Here is a 16,870-nt window from a genome sequence, read left to right on the forward strand (position 1 = left end):
TAAGGTATTTGCCTGTGCAGGCTTAACTCAATCCTCTTGTGCATGAGCTTTGTGATCCAGCCTTTGATTATACGATCACACAGTGTTTTTCCTACATTCAGTGCCAGGATGGCCAGTGCTGTCTTTATAAGCTGGCTAATAGATATTTTGCACTCATACTTTCTTAGTGGGTGTGCTAGGATTATTTATGATATTCCAGTCAGACACTGTAGATGTGTTAAATTCCCTGTTATCTACAGAGAGACTGAAGACACAGATCACTAGTCCTTTTTTTTTCAGATAAATTACATTTAAGGGAGAAAGAGGAAATTTGGGAAAGTTGACAGATTCCCTATAGCGCTACTTCCACATTCCCATTGTTGTGAAAAATGCAGAGCAAGGGGAAATTTAAAAATGTGAAAAAAAGAAATGCTAAAAATGCATTGGTTCAACATTTCAACACAAGCGCGTGAATCTTTTTTGTTTGAGAGCAACATATCTTTAAACACAAACAAGAAAACCCAGAAAAACATTGAAATGGTTAAATAACACAAAAAATTGCATCAGCCACTTGTCTTAGATAGAATAAAATGGGAAGTAAAATGTATTAATACTTGTGAATGTCTGGAAAATACATGTTTTGACTGGGCCTGAAACAATTTTCTGTTGTATTCATTGTTTGAGCAGATGTGTTAAAAAAATCAATTATTTTTGCAGTAAAATGGGTGAGTAATTTATAGCAGTAGTAGCTTCCCTATTAATCAAAATGAAATTGCAACGTGCTCTTATCACTGGGCATAGGTACTTATTGATAGGAAATATCTGGTCTCAGGGTAAGAGAGCATTACAAGTTTGCTAACAAAGGTGTAAAAAGATCCAAGGATGGAATTAGATAAGTTTTATCTTGAAGTAAAAGGCAATTGCTTAGCAGTGAGCCTTAGGAATTATTGTAAAAGCTGCCAGCTGCCAGGAGTAGTAGTTGATACATTGTTCTTTATGACTTTTCAAAGTGAAGCTGTGGTTTGTTTTTTTTTTCTTTGTGTGTGTGTGTTGTTTGTTTGCTTTTATTAATTTTTTTTTTTTAAACATGAACTAAAGAAATTTCTGAGGAAGAAAAACCTTTTAATTATTGAGCTAGTCCATATATTTGGGAAGAGTGCTGGAGTGACTGGATGCAGATCTTCTGGCTGGTTTAGCAGTTTGCAGACCTCTAATAATTATCCTTTTCTTCTTGAGTCTTGAGCATATGTTGCCTGCATTATCTTCAACATAATCCTAATATTTGCAGCTCTCTTTTGCTGAGACTGTTTTGGATCATAATTTACGTTTCTGGATAGCAGCTGTTTTCTTGCGTTGGTCAGGAAGGATTTCTGCTTTCTCAGTGTACAGCCAGCCAACTCTATGCTACTTTTAACTCTCTTCCTGAAGCAGTTGGAGGATTGGATGGATTGACAGAGAACATGCTTTTCCTAATTTGTCTGTCTGGTGTGTCTTGCTCACCTACATGGGGTCATATTGATCGCTGTGTTTTGGGCAAGACATCATTTCTCTGTGTCAGACGGGCTGAGAACTTGAGAGTTATCTTTCCTTCACATACTTATTCTCTCAAGGTCACCTTTAGAAATTTCAAGCACAAGCAGCACTTTGATTCACCTGTGCTTTCACAGTAACACTCTGTGGAATGAAAACCATCCTTGTAGTTAAAATATTTGGTTTTGGTACAGGTGATGCTGCAGTACAAGAGAGAACGTAGCGGTACTCTCTTGCCTTGGGCTCTGTAAAACTCTGCTCTGAATAACACCAGAAGATGGGGAAAATACCCTTTGCCAGAATTTTTCAGAGGTGTTTGCTAATAGCAGGGCTCAATAAACTTGTTCTTGGGTGGAAGCATGAACACTTCAGTGAATAGAGACTCTTTCATCTCTTCTTCCATCTTGCTCTTTCTTCTCAAATCTGCCTCAAAGGGGGCCAAAGACAACTTGATAAAATACGGCAAAACAAGCAACTGAGCTCTGAGACTGGTATGGTTTAAGCCCAGCTGGTAACTCAGAACCATGCAGCCGCTCACTCCCTCCCTCCCCCTTTCTCCCCTTGTTCCAGGAGGGATGGGAAGGAGAATTGAAATGTAACTCCCACGGGTTGAGATAAGAACAGCCCAGTAACTAAGGTGTAACACAAACCACTGCTGCTGCCACCAATAATGATAAGGGAAATAACAAGAGAAGAGAATACAACTGCTCACCACCTGCTGACTGATACCCAGCCTGACCCAAGCAGTGGTCTAACCCTTCCAGGTAACTGCCCCCAGTTTATATACTGGGCAGTGCGTGCTTGCAGCCCAGAAAGCCAACCCTATCCTGGGCTGCATCAAAAGGAGCGTGACCAGCAGGTCGAAGGAGGTGATCCTGCCCCTTAATTCTGCTCTTGTGAGACCTCACTTGGAGTATTGTGTGCAGTTCTGGTGTCCTCAACATAAAAAGGACATGGATCTGTTGGAACAAGTCCAGAGGAGGGCCATGAGGATGATCAGGGGACTGGAGCACTTCCCATATGAAGATGATAGTCTGAGAAAGTTGGGGCTGTTCAGCCTGGAGAAGAGAAGGCTGCGTGGAGAACTCCTAGCAGCCTTCCAGTATCTGAAGGGGGCCTATAGGGATGCTGGGGATGGCCTCTTCATTAGGGACTGTAGTGATAGGACAAGGGGTAATGGGTTAAAACTTAAACAGGGGAAGTTTAGATTGGATATAAGGAGGAAATTCTTTCCTGTTAGGGTGGTGAGGCACTGGAATAGGTTGCCCAGGGAGGTTGTGGTGAGGCACTGGAATAGGTTGCTTCATCCCTGGCAGTGTTCAGGGCCAGGTTGAACGAGGCCTTGGGTGATATGGTTTAAAGCGAGGTGTCCCTGCCCATGGCAGGGGGGTTGGAACTTGATGATCTTAAGGTCCTTTCCAACCCTAGCTATTCTATGATTCTATGACATGCTGTGGTATGGAATACCTCTTTGGTCAGTTTGGGTCAGGTGTCCTGTCTCTGCTTCCTCGCAGCTTCCCCTCCTCCCTGACAGAGCATGGGACTCAGAAAGTCCTTGCTCAGAGCAAACATTACTGAGCAACAACTAAAAACATCGGTGTTATCAGCGCTGTTCCCAGGCTGAAAGTAAAAAACACAGCACTGCACCAGCTACTAAGAAGGAGAAAAATGACTGCTACTGCTGAACTCAGGACAGAGAGTGACCTGTGAATTGAATTTGAGAGACAGGCTCATGGTGTCCTGTGAGAAAACTTTGGGATCTAGAGAAAGGCTTTTTTGGATTCTCAGGTCATAAAGACAGGGAGGCTATTCCAGTCTGATTTATTTCCTTGTATGACCAGTGTTACAAGGCCTCCCTTGTGTCACTGAACTTCATTGGCTCTTTCTGATGCCTCTTTCAAAAGGTAACAAGAATTTTAAATAATTTTTTTTTTCTGAGGAATTTGCACAGATAGTAAAGATTGATGCTTGCAGCCAGAATCACACACTTCAAGTTCTGCTGTGTTTCTACACTTTCTTAGCTTAGCTTTGGGTGTTTCAATGTAGACAGATGCGTTAAGTACTCTGGTAAAAGAATGTTACTGTTTCTTCTTCTTCTTTTTTTTTTTTTTGGCTCCTGGATGTGTGGTCTAAACCTTGCTCCATCAACCATCTTGACAGATTACACAAATGAATAGATATTTTGAGATTATAATGTCCCATCACATGACACATCAATTTATTATGACAGCTTACAACATGCCATGTCATCATGTATTATTCCTACTGAAGTAATAAAGCATAATGAAGACAAATGGAAATTTGTCTATCTGAATAGACAATTAACACAGTATTTTAAAGTTCTTTAAGAGAAGATTGGAAAGGAAGGACTCAAAATGTACATGTGAGGCTGAAAGGAAAAGATCAGAAAGAGACGGCTCAACCCATTTCATCTGTTTTGGGTTTTGGTTCCCCCCCACCAAAAGACCAGCTGGGAGATGATGAATGCAGTCAACAGCTTCCAAAGAGTCACTGAAGCTCTTATCTTCTATGTGGTGGAAGTCTAATTGATGTCCTGGGAGGAATCTTCTCTGATGATTGAATTCAGAAGGGCTGTAAATCTGTTAAGGAAAGACTATGAAAAGGAGGTGTGTAAAAGGCCACAGCCACCTCTGGGATTTCCTCCTGCTGTGTGCTCCTGACCTCTTTGTATTATCTGTGAGTGTCTATGAGGCCACCCAGTACCAAGCACATCTGCCAGATGGGGTTAGACTCTGCAGAAAGTCATTGCTACACCCACCTCTCCTGTCCGAAAGTATTGTCCTGGCCGTGGATGCTTTTTTAATGACCTTTGAAGATAGCTAACATGCATAATCCTGACAGTCACCCAGTTCTAACTTAGTAGAATAAAATGGTTATTTTATAAGAGTATATAATGAAACAGATAATAAAATGATTTTATAATAAAAACAAATCATAATTTCTTGTTTAAATTTGTCTTCAGCTACTGGTCAGCATTCTAGCTTTCTCTTACCATTTAAGGGATTGCCGATATTTTCTGTTTAGGATGCCTCTTACTCAGCACCACAATTGCTTCTTCCAAATCTGTTGTTAATAGTATTGCAGTCACTGTCTTTGTTCCTGTAAAGCTCACAGATTTTTTTATTGCATTTTATTTTTTTTACCCATTTTTTCAATGTCCTTCAGGAAAACTGGCCAAAAGAACATCTTTTTTTTTGTCTGGGATTAGTATAAAATGCATGAAATACATAGGCAATGTCAACTCCTTTTCCTTCTGATGACTCTATTCTTTATGGATCAAGGTATCTCATAAACTGTTTTTATTGCAGCATGGTAGTCTGTATGAAATTGTTTGTTCACCATGGCCATGATGTTTTCCTCCCTCCAGTCCTTCAACTGCATAAGGCATAACTTGTTCTGGCAGGAGGACATGACACCACTTTACTTTATCGTACCACTTAGCAAATTTTATATATGGTGACTATTTAATATTTATTTCTAAATGAGTGATAGAAGTATTTCTAAGAAGGGACTGTTGTAAAGAGGACACTTAGACCCCAAATACTGCAAATATGATCTTTTCTGCAGGGTGGGAAATTCCTTGAATCTGCAACTCAGAAGGTGTGCACACGTGGGAGCTCTATAATCTGGGGCTGTAAGCTACCTAAAAAACATGGCAACTTGTTTTAAAATTTGCATTGTGAACAATTACTGTATTACTATTTTCCATTGCTTTGTGTTTTGAAAAAGAGTATATCTAGCTTTGATGATTTGTATTATGTATTTAATATTTAGGGGGAACTGAGTGAAATTAATATAGAGTGACTTAAAATTTTTCTTAAGGTGACATAGTGCCAAAGCAGAGCTGCAAGCCCTTTGATTCCCAGTATCAGGTTCTGTTGCCTTATCTGTCTTGTTGCTGTTTTCTACTTCAGGCATAATTCAGCTAGAAATGTCTCCATGTCCTTTCATCATCTGTCATCAAAGAGAGGATTTTCTGTGATCTGCTGCCTGTGAATTTTGTCATGGTCTAGCTGAGCCTCCCTAGTTGATGGTGACAAGATTGTATTATCCGGACTTAGTGTTAAAGTTCAGTAGTAGACCCATCTTAAAGCCTAATGCACTTCTCTCTTCACGATGTGGATCTCCTCAAATGCTCTTTCAGAGGCACGTCTTTTTTTTTGGTACTGCTTTTTCTGCATCTCAAAGGCAGTATTGATGCAACCTAAAGCATATATATACTAAAGTGTATACATTCTGGCTTACAGTTTAACCCCACTTCGAACTTTGTGGCAGTTGAAATAAGAAACAGAGGATTTGCAAAGGAATTTCTCAAGCACAGGTATGTGACTTTAAACAATACAGGAGAACCGCATGTCCATGGAAATTAATACCTATCTGGATGCAGTGCCCTCTTCATCCTCCTGAAACAATTTTTTATGACGTTCAATGAATTGAGTCAGCATCCTTCAGTTCTTTGTCTGAGAGTTCACTTTCTTTAATGTTTGCCTAACAGCTAGTGCTACCTTTCCCCTTTCTTAGCATTTTCTGGATGTTTTTCATACTTCAAATCACTGTGGGGTTACTAGGGCAAAAAGTCATTAAAAGTCAATGTTTTTGTAAACAACTGCCTGCTAGGATAATATATTTTCAGTTAGACAGCCCCAAAAGGATCCCATTCAGCTTGCTGGATAGGGTTTATTCTTGTTTTTAAACTGAGAGTCTAAGTACTATTGAAGGCTGAAATGAGAAAATTACTGTATTTACTTGAATAAGAATTATATTCCAAGAACTTACAAACCCATGGACTATTAGCAAGTGGTGCACTTTACCACAGTAACAGATAATTTTGAAAGAAAAATCCTGGAAAAAAAACCCCAAAAGTTATTATTTATGTATTTTATTAATTGCATTAAACTAATAAACATAATCTGATGTATATTCTTGCCATCTGTCATAGGTGTTTTTCCTAGGCAGATGGTATAGCTCAATCAGATGTTAAGTGCTCACCTGGGAAATGGCATCTTCATTTCCACAGCCTGGCAGTCACAATGGCTTAGTGGAGTCTTCTGACTCTTGTGCTCTTGCAGCATCACTTAGAAAATGTGCATCTGTGCTGTTGTAGCTCAAACTTATCACAGAGTTACATTCTTGACTGTAGAACAAGAGCAATGGAAATGACTGGAAAGCCAGTTCATTCTTATTAGCAGTCATATGAGCGAAATAAATCCGCACTCCCATGAAACTAAACAAAATTGCGGTGTAAACCCACCAGAACCTCTCCAAGTTGGTGGAGAGCATGCAAACCATGGACTGTAGTAACATTGCAAGACAGCTTGAGCTGATGCTAATGGGAATCACATGTCTGGCAGGAAGACAGACATGTGGTCCTGAAAACCACCTTCTTGGAGAGACACTATAGTTTGGTGGATGGGGGTGGGAAAGAGTCAAAGAAGCTGCATAGAGGTGAAAGACAAGAAACAAGAAAAAAAAGGTAATGCTGAAGGTAAAAATGAGAGAATGTTTTAATAACTTGTCAGGAGAGAAAAAAAGAAAGCTCTGTAGTGTTTGACTCACCATGTGCATAGCCCTGAAAAATACTGGTAGTGTTTTGGAATCAGATGCTGACAGGTGAAAACGTTACACTTCTGAGGGTAAGCAAAAGCTAAAAGAATTTTTGGATGAAGAAGCAGGCACTAAATATGAAGACAGGACCTCTTTGAAGGCCTGAATGACACTTTGCAGTGCCAGCCCTGATGGGTGCTCTCACTGCATCTAGATGTAGCTCTGCATTGCCATTCCCTCTATAACTTTGATATTCACAGCTCAAAAGTGGGAGGGGCTGGAAGTATAAGGATGAGTAAAAAAGAAGAGAGCCCATTAGTGTCCACCATCCATTGAGGGGATTTGCTCAGAAGATAACCCAGCTAAGTCAGGGTTTTCCAGAAAGGTAAATATTCTCAGCAAGGGGTTGGCATACCAGGACCTAGTGACAAGAGAGATGTGGGGGATGATGTTGTATGTGGTAGTGTGGAGGTACACTGGATCATGTAGGGAGAGGGCAGGGTAAGCAGAGAAATCTGTTTTTAATTCTCCTGCTGGGAAAATGTGAAGGAAACGACTGCCAAATTCACTCCTGCTGTGGTCTCTTTTCCTGTGCCTTATGTGGGAGGTGTTGCTGAAAAGGAACAATTCAGTATTGTTTTATTATATCTTCCAATATATTATGAAGTAATGTACACACTATGTAAAGCACTGTATGCAATAAACAATGTGTTGAATGTGATTATAGGTACTGTGGCATGGCAGATATATGAGAAATGTCAGTGTAAACACTGATAGAGGGAGATGTAAAATGGGAGAATTTATTATAGCAAAGATGGGTATTGGTCCCCAGGAAGGAATGAAAGCACAATCACTAACTGCTGTTCCTCCCATAAAAATTGATTTTCCTGTCTTTCTTTTTTTTTGGGTGTTCTTATGTGGTATTATAGACTTTGAAAATATCATCTAAGGAGTAAAAGAAGAATTGGGATGTAAGCACTTTAATCCACATGTTTAATCCAAAATTCTTGATACAGAGGCAGTGGCTCACCTTTGATTTTCTGAGATCTGTGCTTTCTTTGGTCTGCCATTTTATCTGTTTATTTATTTATTTTTTTCAATAAGATTACCTCAAAGCCACATGTAGAAGTATCTGGTGTTGAGATAAGAATGGTGGTTACAGGGGCAGTAGCATAAAGCCTAGTGATAAACTGGATAACTAGAAACCTTGCTGATACTGAAAAATGCAAAACGAAAGACAGGATAGGAAGCAGTAGACGGACCATAATTTTATTGAAGTAAATAATTTTTCCTAACATTATTAAACTCTACATAGTGTGTACTGGGATTGTTGCTGATTTTCTGCCAGTGTGAGAAGATGAATAACAAGTCTCTGGTATTCATGCCTCTGTGAAGAAGGTGACTGAGCTCTAAAGAAACCAGGAGAGTCACCAGCCCCAGTAAACTGTTCGAAGGAAGTGGTGCAAGGTGGATCGCTCTGAAAAGAAGCTGGGTTGTGTGCACTCCCAGTGCCTGTGCTGTTAGTAATTTCATTTCAGGCTTTTTAACATTCTGTCATGTGAAATTATTAGGGTTTTTCCCATTCCTTGTGCTTTTTCAAGCTGATCAATGAAATGAAAAAGTTTATTTTAGTGTACTAAGGCCCAGTAAAAATGAGCCTGAGAGGACAGTGATAGCTTCTTGCATCCTTCTCAGGATGTCATTTGTGGGTAGTTAGAAGGGAGCCCTTCCAGTTCTAGTCTTTTCACAGAGATTTTACCTCTTGGGCAACTGCGAAGTGGCAGCTTCATATATTAATGTGGGAGTGGGCACACCAAGACCTCTCTTACTGCTCTGTAAGAACAAGGCAGATGAACTGAAGAGAAAGCTCTCTTGTAACATTGTACTATTGCAGAGCTTCTGAGCACAGCCCAGCTGTCCCAGGAATATAAAGCTACTTTGAAACAAGTGATAACTCTTTCTAGGACTTTCTTGTCCCCAACGGAATTTTAGCTCCTGCTGAACTTGGTCAATGCTTTGGGTGTTTGCTCCGGACAAGCCTCAAAGAGCCCTGGATGTGGCTTCCTTGCAGAAGGGAAATAATAAAAACAAACAAACAAACAAACAAATTATTTCATTGTTATCTATTTTTATTTTGCCAATGCCCTGCATTCTGCACTGAAGTCACTGGAGACTTTTTTCCTGTGAGCACATCTCTGGGATAAAAGCATCCATAGTCTCTGACAGAGGAGAGGGTAGCTAAATGCCATGAAATTATTTAAAAAAGCTAGTATTAAAGATGCAAAGCCAAGTACCCAGAAACAAATAAACGCTGGGGTTCATGCTCATCTGAAGCCTTAATTTGATGCCTTTACACACAATATGCCTTTTGGGGGGTCACTTTTTCCACAGGCCTCCTGTCTAACGCAGCATGCAGGACACTTGGTGCTCATTCACGAAGTACCTTTTAAAGTATTTTTCCCACTCTTCCTTGATACGTGCTTGTATACTCTCTCATAAATGTGGACTTCTTCATTTTGTCTCAGACTTTTCTGTGTTGGAATGATGTTCTAGCTTTCAAATACCAAAGAGTTAACAACATCTTCTAAGTAGAGGAAATAATATCATTTGCTTTTTATTGACTACAGACTGAGACCTGAAGATTAAAGGCAGTTGCATCAAAAGGAAATCCAGCAGCAGAAATAGAGATTGGATACTGTTCTTCAGGCTGACTTTCACTTTCTTTAGCTATGAAATCTTTTTGCTTCTCCTCGAGTTTCCTTCTTCCTTACTGTTTAGTCTTCCTATGCCAGTAACAGATGACCTTAGGTCTTACAGACAAATACTCTTCCCAGCATAAAATTCCAGTGCATTCCCAGAAAAAAAAAAAGTGAACTGGAAAGGTTACATCCAAGGAAGGTTCCAACTAGTGACTACTGCATGTGGAAACCCTGTGGGACGTGGGAGGTTGCAGACATTTCAGGAAACACAGCAATTAGCACATTTGAGAGGGGTGTTGTGCACTGCCCTTGCATGAGCTGTTGGATGTAGAATTAGGCAAGCCAGTGAAGACAGGATAAAATTTGCAGAAATTAGATGATTAAACGGAATATTGAGAGCTTTGAAAATGCAAAAATATACAGAAAAAAGAACTGAAAACCAAATGGCTGGTTCAAAGCTGCAGGATTGCTGAGAGGGCTTAGCATCCATCAGGAATAGCCCCAGCAAAGATGCCTACAGTATACATCCATATAAAAGCAATGAAAAGCAAAGGAAATCTGAATGATGTATCAGTGAAAACTGACTCAGAACACAGAAGCTGTGAAATGAGTACAGACAGAAAGCAGATGCTCTGCTTCCTATTGAAGCTGGAAACAGAATTATGCAATTACATAGGAAGATGAGGAATGCATCTGCAATACTTTTGTAGCCCCTTCATATAGGCCTGTATTATTCAAGACCTGTCTGATATGCTGGTATCAGATATTGATAGGAGATTGCGGGTAGCACAGCATGCTGAAACACACTGAAAGTTTCCAAAACTTTGAAGTCTACTTGTGACAGAGCAATTAAAATAGGCTTAATGAGCTTGCAAGTCTCTGCAGTCATTTGAGGGATGCAAACTTCCTCGTCAGTGTAGTAGCACTACAGATATTGAAAAGTTTTCCTTATTAAGAGATGAAGAATATCAGTGCACTTTCATAATGATGTCCCATCTCCATGTTACAATGATGCTGATGTAGACTAAAAAGGTACAACTGCTAGACTCTCAGGTGATTTGCACAACTGAAAGCTAATTTCAGCACTGACACAGACATATGCATGATTTTCCCTCCCTGTTTGGTTATGCTGGAAACAGGATGACCTGTTACAGCCTTTCTGATGTGAATTTTAGCTCATCAGTCTTTAAGAACATGCAGAATGCCTTAATAGCTTTTGCAGCTGGTTACTGTTTCTGTGGGTACCTTGTAATGAAATGGCATAGAATAATTTTATTTTCCTATTATTGGATTGCAGAATCACAATTCAGTTGATCTTTACCTTCAGGACAACTTGCAGGACTAGCCAAAGCCACACATAGATACGTGTAGCGCTCTGAAACACTGCCATCTTTTGGTCATTGGAAAATGCGTCCTACGATTTGTTTCCGATTCCTCATGGGTGTTTGGGACTAGAGAGAAATATTTATAAACCCCAATAATTTTATCCCATGCAGAAATGCATTAGATGGAAGAGCCTGGAGAATCACATCTCCGTATTTTGGAGTGAACTTCAGTGCTGCATTATTTTCCTTCCTGCTCCTGTCTGGGAAGTGCACACACAGCTCTCCCCTTAGGCAAAAGGAAGAATGAGCTACACGTAGCAGAGTTGTTTGATGCTTTGCAGAAAAATGCTTATGCAGTCTATTAATAATCGCTTTATGAGAGTCTGTACTACGATTCTTTGGGATATGAAGGATAAGAGGTTAATAAGCGTGATCTGACATAATATATTTTGGAGAAATATACATCTAATTCCCTCTTTGAAGTTGCCCATGTCCTCCAATTCATAAGATTTCTGTCCTGTTTCTATTCACTGTACATTTATGAAGAGTTTTGTGGGCTCTCTAGCTTTCTGCCCAAAGTAGTATTTAGAACTGCTAGGGATTTCTGGCTTTTGTGGTGGGTTGACCTTGGCTGGACACCAGGTGCCCACCAAAGCTGCTCTATCCCTCCCCTCTTCAGCTGGACAGGGGAGAGAAAACATGTCAAAAGGCTCATGGGTCCAGATAACTACAGGGAGATCACTCATCGGTTACTGTCATGGGCAAAGCATGGCAAACTTGGGGGGAAAAATAAATTAATTTCTTACTAATCAAATCAGAGTAGGATGATGAGAAATAAAACCAAGTCTTAAAACACCTTCCCCCACCCCTCCCTCCCTTCTCCCTGGGCTCAGCTTCTTTCCCAACTTTCTGGGTGGCACAGGGGGACAGGGAACAGGGCAGTTCCTCACATGCTGTTTCTGCTGCTTCTTCCTCCTCAGGGGAAGGAATTCTCACACCCTTTCTCTGCTCCAGCGTGGGGTCTCTCCCATGGGACACAGTCCTCCACAGACTTCTCCAATGTCCATGGTGTCTGCAGAGATGTTGCTCTCAGGTATTATCACTCCCCTGTCTGGCTGCAGTTGTTGCTGTACAGTCACTTTCCCCCTTCTTAAACATATTTTCTCAGAGGTTCTACACCATTGTTGATGGGCTCAGACTTGGCCAGCAGCAGGTCCATCTTGGAGCTGGCTGGCATTGTCTCTATTTGACATAAGGGAAGCTTCTAGCAGCTTCTCATAGAAAACACTCCTGTAACCCCCCTGCTATCAAAACCTTGCCACAGAAACCCATTACAGCTTTAGGCTGGGCAATTTAGGAATGAAACCAGGAAATAGGGAGAATGGAGAAAGAAACTGCAGATGTTCTCCAGGGGTAAGTTCTTGGAGTCCTTAGGCACAGGATTCAGAGGCTGTTCTTGCCATGCAGAAGGTGAATAAAGTCAAGGAAACTGCCATGGTGGCCTGAATCTTTCACAAGGGCTTTGCCATGTCTTTATCTGACTGCCTTACCTGATAACTAGTGTTTTGGGAGATGATGTGCTGGTTTTGGCTGGGATAGAGTTATTTTTTTTCATAGTATCTTGTCTGATGCTTATTTTGGATCTGTGCTGGAAACAGTGTTGATAAAACAGGGATGTTTCAGTTATTGCCATTCAACGATTACAGAGAGTCAAGACCTTTTCTGCCTCTCAACCCACCCCACCAGTGTGCAGGCAGGGGTGCACAAGAGGCTAGGAGGGGATACAGCTGGGATGGCTGACCCCAGCTGACCAAAGGGGTATTCCATGCCATATCATGTCATGCTTAGTATATAAAGCTGGGCAAAGTAGAAGGAAAAGGGGGATGTTTGGAGTGATGGTATTTGTCTTCCCAACCATTATGCCTGATGGAGCCCTGCTTTCCTGGACATGGCCCAACACCTGCCTGTCAATGGGAAGTAGTGAATGAACTCTTTATTTTGTGCAGACACAGATTTTGCTTTACCTATAAAACTGTCTTTATCTGAACCCAGAGTTTTCTCACTTTTACTTTTCTGATTCTCTCCACCATCCCACTGTGGGAGATTGAGTGAGTGGCTGTGTGGTGCTTAGCTGCCACGTGGGATTAAACCACGACAGGTGACTAAAGTGATTATAAAGTAGGAGTGTAATCAGGAAAAGAAAGGATAAAGTATTGAAGTTATATTGACTAGGCTTGACTTCCTTTTCCCCTATGCAGCTTTTTGTGTGGAGATTTACACATTGAAAGGAAAAGCAGAGTTAGTTTCTCTGATGCAGATATCACATGCTTGGATGGCACTTCTCTAGCAGCAGACTGAACTACACGAAGGAAGAATTAGATGCCCAGACTTACAAATAGATGCTTACAGATGTGATTGTACAAGAATACAAGCTGGTACAATTTTTCCTGGCAGATAGCCAGAAAAAATTGTCACATTAAATTGGGAGGATTTATTTTAATTTTCTCCTTCTGACATCCTCCTATTGATTTGGACCAAGTGCCTTTATTCAATAATTCTACTAAATGAATACCAAGCAGTCTAGTTGCTTAAATAGCTTTTATTTATCAATACAATTTTTAATGCACAGATTTTCACTCTGTCAGGACCCAGCTTAGTTATGAAAGTGTGTAATTCAAAAGAAAAGAAAAAACACTAAGCCAAAACAACAAGAAAAACACACAATAAAAAACAACTAAAAAGTATATTTTAGAAAGCAGACTGCCTGAGAATTAGCTGTAGCATGTTCTCACAAGCAGCTCAATTGCTTTTCAGCAATAGTACTGTCAGGGTTAGTGTTAGGGTTAGACAGGATCCAGCTCCTTGATGATTTGGTGTAATAGAAGTAAATAGATGTTATACAGCGGGAGGGACTGTTACTCTCTGACAACATTCTACACTTTAACACAGAAATAATCAGAAATGAGTGGTCACTTTTGAAGTAGTTTGGAGGCACCATGTAAAAAAGAATAAGTGATGTGAATGTTTTCTGAGTGAGGTGATATCATATCTAAATCTTTTGTGATGAAGAAAATGTTTATGTGCTACCTCCTCATGAGGTACAATGAGGTTACAATAATAACAAAGCTTTAATATGTCTATTTTCTTAAACTATATACATTTGGAAATGTATAGTGCAGTACTCAGCATATACATTTGGAAAATGTAGGTCATGATTGTAATATCTTCTTAGGAAGAGAAACAAAACTAAAGTTTTGCTAATTTGTGCCATTGAATTTGGGAGGAAAGTAAGGGTTTTGCAGAATTAGTAAGAAATTCATTCAGGTGTTCATTATGCGTCACTTTTGTTGGCTGAGTTTCTCTACCACTGTAGAAAAGAACTGGTGTGAAAATGCATGGCTTACATGTGAATGTGCAATAATTACTGTCAGGCCCCAAATTTGTGGAACCTCATCTAGTCAATGGATGATTATAGTGGTTCAGTATTGATAAAATGCAGACAGTTGGCCACTAAATATTAATTGCTAGGCTGCATAGTATACAGAACTCTGTGTAAGAAAGACATGGAACATTAAAGAGAAACTTCAGCAGAGTTCAAAGAAATGCAGTCTCTCTTGTGCAACTCACACACTTTTCTCACATATTGGTCATTATTGTGCCCAACTAACTTCAGAAGGAAATCTCCAGCTCAGCCTGCTAGACACCAGGAGACACTATATGAAGAACTTAACCACAAAGTTTAAAACTAATTAGTTCTTGTGCTACCTTAGTAGCTCTAATTTATTTAAATGGACTTGATGGAGTACAGTTTGTACAAACAAGGATCAGAAACAGGCAGTCATTGACTGTGTCTGATGGGAGGAACAGGCACCAGGAGATTTGTTTCTTTCTTCTCCCATCTTGTTGGCTCTCTGAGAATTACTGTTTGTCATGATAGCAGGCTTCAGAAGAGGCTTGCTGCAGTAGCTAACTTAAGATCCTTATTAATTTTCTATAACTCAGTAAACTGTAAATAAATGGATTAAAGAGCCATTTGATCTTCAAGAAGAGGTTTAAAGTGGCTTTGATGACTTAGTACCTAAGGGAATACAATGGATTATTATGGATAATTGATTAAGGAAGAGAGGACATTAAATTGATGTATACGTGAATACATATGATCTACAGCTCATGCATGTGAGATTGTGCACATGTGCATAAATGGAGACACAGAGATGAGAAAGCAGAGTGGGTGTATGAAAGTATACGTGTTACTATTTATTTACTTTGCCTTTTTTAATTAGGAAATGAGAGATGAGACATTACTCCCTTAAATCATAAATGCATCTGCAGATAGATCAGCATGCTACTAAACTCCAGGTGAAATTGAGACACCAGGCAAATTTCTATCCATCAGACATGCTATCCATTAGTAAAACTGAATGCAAAGGGCAGCTTATGTGAGTTGAAGCTTGTGCGAGTTGAAGCATATGATGATTGAGAAGGTAGAAAGATGGTAAAAACACTGAAATACATTAGAAATCATCTCCCCATAAGTGAGAGCACAAGAAAGCCAGCTTGCTCTTATTGTCTTCCCCAGTGTATCTTGGCTTGGATACCAGCACCTCTTTCTGTTATATGTTCTTAAAAGGAGCACTGTGAGAAAAGCTTAAAAACGTGTAGGACAAATGGCAATTGGACAAAAAGGTCAAGTAGCTACACCCTTCAGATTTCTGAATCAAAGAATGTAAAAACTTGTCTCGTATTTTAGAAGAGAAAATTTTGGTGTCCCACATGGTCAGAAGCTAAAATATTGTAATGTCTTAATAACCTAAGACTAGTTTTGTGACCTCCTCAGATCAAACAATTGGCTCTTCTGCTTTGCAAAATGGATTTCTGTCTGCAGCATGCTAAATCAACACAGCTGTATAAATCTGCTAAAAACAAGAAGTGAAATGAAGCAAGTCGGTCTTGACCTTAGTCCCTTGAAAGTTAACTTACAGGAACTGAAGCAAATCTCGATATTGTTTGCTCCTGATTTGTTTCTTTCTCTTGGATGAAATATGTTTAATTTTACAGGTTAATTTTTCTTTCCCTTTATTTTAGTAAAGACTTTGTGGAACAGGAAAGAGTGAATATAGTTTGGGGAGGGGAAGAGGGGGGTGATCTTTGTATCTTGTGGCAGTTACTCTTTTGCACCTATAGTGGTATTTTTAGTTTTGCCAGTTTTGTTAAGTTTAAATGATAACTTTACAGATAATACAAAAGCAAAATCATAGAATGGTTAGGGTTGGAAAGGACCTTCAGATCAAGTTCCAACCCCCCTGCCATGGGCAGGGACACCTCGCTCTAAACCATATTACCCAAGGCCTCGTCCAACCTGGCCTTGAACACTGCCAGGGATGGAGCATTCACAACCTCCCTGGGCAACCCATTCCAGTGCCTCAGCACCCTAACAGGAAAGAATTTCCTCCTTATATCCAATCTAAACTTCCCCTGTTTAAGTTTTAACACATTACCCCTTGTCCTACCACTGCAGTCCCTAATGAAGAGTCCCTCCCCAGCATCCCTATAGGCCCCCTTCAGATACTGGAAGGCTGCTATGAGGTCTCCACGCAGCCTTCTCTTCTCCAGGCTGAACAGCCCCAACTTTCTCAGCCTATCTTCATATGGGAAGTGCTCCAGTCCCCTGATCATCCTCGTGGCCCTCCTCTGGACTTGTTCCAACAGATCCATGTCCTTTTTATGTTGAGGACACCAGAACTGCACACAATACTCCAGGTGAGGTCTCAC

This window comes from Neopsephotus bourkii, unplaced genomic scaffold, assembly GCF_033783945.1.
Source record: "Neopsephotus bourkii isolate Nb327-2 ecotype Australia unplaced genomic scaffold, CSIRO-AGI_Nbou_v1 NB_272, whole genome shotgun sequence".
Lineage (NCBI taxonomy): Eukaryota > Metazoa > Chordata > Aves > Psittaciformes > Psittacidae > Neopsephotus > Neopsephotus bourkii.